The 4,491-nt window shown below is 50.9% G+C and overlaps 1 long non-coding RNA gene across 1 annotated transcript; it reads left to right on the top strand.

Moving 5' to 3' along the window:
* The first annotated feature begins 2,729 nt into the window (after positions 1-2,729).
* On the top strand, positions 2,730-3,942 carry LOC119288886. Its single transcript, XR_005141330.1, has 2 exons — positions 2,730-3,318; positions 3,423-3,942. It is a non-coding gene; the product is annotated as an uncharacterized LOC119288886 (long non-coding RNA).
* Positions 3,943-4,491: the final 549 nt, after the last annotated feature.

Genomic DNA, 4,491 nt, shown 5'->3' with positions numbered 1-4,491 from the left:
GAGACAAAGGCGGGCACGGGCGGCGCGGCTTCGGGCCGGGGAGGGCCCCGCCTGGGCCCGGGCGGGCCGACGTGGGCGACGCGCGGGGAAGTGGTCACGGCGTCTCGGCGAATAGGGAGGCGCCACGTGGCACTGGCGTGCGGACCAGACACGTCCGTCCGGCAAAAATTCGTCCGGCGGCGCGAGGGGATGGGGAGGTTAGGGTTTCGTCCGAATTTTTTGGGAAAGAGGCCTTTATATAGGTAGAGGGAGCTAGGAGGCTCCAAATTGAGCACGGTTTTCGGCCACGCAATCGTGATCGAATACTCTAGATGACGGAGGAGGGTTTGGTGGGTTTTGGGCCAAAAAGGAAGGGTGTTGGGCTGCAACACACACGAGGCCTTCTCGGTCCCTCGGTTAACCGTTGGAGTATCAAACGAAGTCCAAATGGTACGAAACTTGACAGGTGGTCTACTAGTAGTAAACCAAGGCCGCATGACAAGTATCAGTCCAATCCAGAAATGTTTAACCCCCACACACGAAAAGAGGTAGAAAGGACCACCGGAGGAGATAGGAGCGCCGGAATGCAAAACGGACAACGGGGAAAATGCTCGAATGCATGAGACGAACACGTATGCAAATGCAATGCACATGATGACATGATATGAGATGCAAGACAAAGGCAACAACACACGGAGACAAGAACCCGAAGCCGAGGAAATAAAATATCTTAGCGCCGAAAACGGCAAGAGTTGGGATACATATAAGGTAAATTACATCCGGGGTGTTACATTGAAGCACCAGCCCGAGTTAGAATACAATAAACCAAGGAATTCGAAGGACCAACATGCAGATCAGAGGGACCAAGGATGAGCCAAGGAAGCAGGATATCATCAAGAGAAAAGCCTCCGTTGCCGGGCAGGCGAGCCCGGCAAGGGGTAAGGCCACCCCCAGATGGAGACAACCGAGGCACCCCGGCAGGGCCTGCCGAGGCTCATGAAGGCAAAATCGCCTCACCAACCGCTCGAACACGACCCATGTCATCAATCAGTGTGGTGTCGAGCCGCAAAGTGATTAAGTGGCAGCCATTCGCCACATGGCAGCCATTTCCTACAGGAGAAACCCACAGATGATACCCGTCCTGCAACGTGTGAAGAGAACAGGCGCAGAGCTGGCGAGATAGCCCGTTAAGCCTTGCTAGGCAACCAATGATGTGTCGTTAAGAGGTGCATTTAATGTGCCCTGCCAGCCCGCAGAGTTAGGTATGATAGAACTGCTTGCTATCTTATTAGTGCATAATGACTACTTTGCCACTGTGGTTACCCCTTGATCTATAAAAGGAGGCCCATGGCAACCGTAGAAAGGGTTAGAAGGTTGGATAACTCACACCTCCATATTTGCGTAGTCGCTGCTTCCTAAGGCAACCCCTGCTAGGCAAGTTTACTACGCACCACCACCACCTTTTCCACCATCAATCCACCAAAGCAGGAGTAGGGTTTTACGCCTCGTGGCAGCCCGAACCTGGGTAAACTGGCTGTGTGATCTCTGCCACGCTGCCCCACGTTGGTCTGCTCTTTATGCAACGTGTCGCCCCCTGCCGAACCAGCAAGGTACCTCCTGGTCCCATAGGTGGCTGTGGTATCCCACGACACTTATCAATTGCAACGAACAAGAATTCAAAGCCCCCGGTAGCATGGGGGAAGGGGCCCAAGATGTTAAGCCCCCAGACCAGAAACGTCCATGATAAAGGGATTGTCTGAAGAGCTTGGGCAGGCGGATGGATATTCTTGGAATGGAACTGGCATGCTTCACATTTGGTGATCAACTCAACTACATCTTGGAGGGCTATGGGCCAGTAAAATCCTTGCCGGAAGGCTTTTCCCACCGGAGCCCTCAATCAAATGTGTGAGACACACATGCCTTTGTGTATCTCTAGCAATAGTTCCTTTCTTTCTTCCCAGAAAATGCACTTCAATTTCATACCATTGGGCCTTCTTCTGTATAGCATGTCGCCAATGAACTGATACAGACTGGCCCTCTGGGCACTCTTTCAGCTTCTTCTTGCTCTTCAAGAAGTTCTCCAGTTTGGAGGAAATGGACTATGTGTAGTGCCCAAGTTGGAGCCTAAGGCTTGGAAACAAGGACTAGCGGCACCTCCTCATTTGTGGGAGCGCATTCCTCGACCGCAGGGACCGCTGGTTTGGCAGGAGGGTGCAGCTCAGCAACCGAAGGGGAGTTGTTCCCGTCAAGCTCTCTATTGGGATGTGACAACCCATGACCGATGCTCCAGATGGCTTCCATGTTTTGCGTGTCAGATGCGTTATTTATTTGTTTGTTGCATTTCATCATGTCATCATGAGCATTGCATCCGCATGTTTTCATAAAACTTGCATCCACTCGTAGTTGTCGCTTCTCCTTGTCTCTGTTGACCTCCTCTCAAATCAACCAGACCGCTCTCTTCTCTCTCTTTTGTGAGACCATCAAACTCCCTTGTCTCCATGGCCTTTCGTCAGACCCCCTCGCACGTGTCCGAAAGTTGTCCCGAACACGAACTGCTCACTCGTCACCGTTCGGTTCGGATCAACCCCAAACATCTCTAAAACATCTTCGGTTATTTGTTGGACTCCCCTAAGCTATTTTTTCTGAACTGCCCGATTTCGATCGGATAACCGAAAATCTACCTCAAACTAAACCCTTCCTATAAATAAACCCCTAACCCTAAATTTTAGGATCAGTGTCCCATCCATCAATCCCCATGCCGCCGCCACCTTCTCCACCTTCCTCGTTTTCCCCATCGAGCCAACCACCAGCTAGATCCATTCCAGCCCATAGCTCCCATTCTCCACCCTCGGATGAAGATGCAAGGGATCTCCTCATGCCAGCCAGGGCCTTCCGGTAGCTCCCGATCTTCCGAGCACCTCCTTGCCACATCGCGCTGGGCGACCGCCAATGAACCAAGACCAGGCGCCATGTGCCCGCGACCCTCGCCTGAGCCGGCGACCCCCAGCAGCAGCAGCTCGTCCGGGTCGCCTTCTCCTCCCCTGGTTTTCTCTGCTCCCTTTCTTCTCTTCTATCTCTCTAACCTCTGGTGCTCTCTGTTTCATGCCATGGCGCCGTGCCTCAATCCGCCAAGGCCACCGGAGCAAGCATCACGTCCTTCACCTAGTACTCCCAGCGCCCGCAGCTCCTTCCCATCGTCCTTACGCTACCTCCAGGACCCACCGAAGCCTCGACTCACTAGCAACGAGGAGCTCCTCGAGTGCCCGAGATCTCCTGCCTCCCCGATGCTCGTCGCCCCGAGCACGAGTGCTTCAAGCCCGGCCCTTCTACAGCTCGTCGGTGAGCACATCTAGCCACCCGCGCCCGTTGTTCCCTCCTTTCTTCACGTTTCTTCTCCGTGTATCTCTTCTATGAATTCACTCGCTCTTTGTATTTCTTCACAGGAGTTGAGATGCCGTCGTCCTTTTCGACTCCCACCATCAGGAACCGGCTCCCCTAGTCAGATCCGGTGGATCCCCGCCGCCGTCCGCCGCCTGCAGGCCCTGTCTCGCCACTGCTCCCTCCGTTCCTTGCGCCACCGCATCGCCGGAGTCCATCGCACCAATCTGCTGGTGCTCGAACCTGCCTGCTTCCGCGCCTGCGCTCGCCTCCAGAGGAAGAGTCAACGCACGAGCATCTCGCGCGTGTACCAGATCCAGTGTACCGGCCCAGCCTCCCGAAGCCCATCCACTTCTTCGCTTCCGGCCCAATGGCCCGATGTGAGCAGCCTCCCAAACCCCCTTGTTCCTGTTGGGCCAGCTAGTTTCGGCCCAACTCTTGTTTTTTTATAGGACGAATTTCTCTATTTGCAGAAAAACTGCATATTGACATATTGGACCCCGAACTTCATGCATTTAATATCTCACAAACTATGCATCATATGTAAAAACTTTATATGTGAAAAATGCTGAGTTTTTTGTGTACTTTCATAATATCCAACTTTCATACATGTTCAAAATGTTTAAAATGTTGTTAAATTAAATTTTCTTAAATAGCATGTTAAAGTGATTTATTTCATAACTAAATAACCGTAGCTCCGAATTAAATAAACTTTATATGTAAATGGGCTAGAAAAATGCATATATTATCATGGTGCACTTACTTTGCATGTTTAATAACTATAAAATTGTGTATAGGACAGAATAGTACCAAATCCAAATTATGCATATGGGGATTTTCTGAAATTGTTGTTTGTCGTTCCGGCCTCATTTAAACATGCCTAGATAGGTAGTTTTACTATGCTTCACCTCTTGCCATGTTTAACAACATTTAATATTGATGAGTAGGTTAAACGAGAGCGAAGTAAATAATTGAATGTGGTGTTTCGTCAATATGCAACTCGTTGCATATTGAGCTCCACTTAATTTGTAGTATTTGATTGTTGCACTTTGCCATGTCAGGCCTCATTAAACCGGACATTCATCATACTTGGTTGTGCATCATGCCATGATTATGCTTGGTTGTTTACCATGA

The sequence above is a fragment of the Triticum dicoccoides genome, chromosome 4A (assembly GCF_002162155.2).
Source record: "Triticum dicoccoides isolate Atlit2015 ecotype Zavitan chromosome 4A, WEW_v2.0, whole genome shotgun sequence".
In the NCBI taxonomy this organism is placed as follows: domain Eukaryota; kingdom Viridiplantae; phylum Streptophyta; class Magnoliopsida; order Poales; family Poaceae; genus Triticum; species Triticum dicoccoides.
This window is presented reverse-complemented; position numbering and strand designations above follow the sequence as displayed.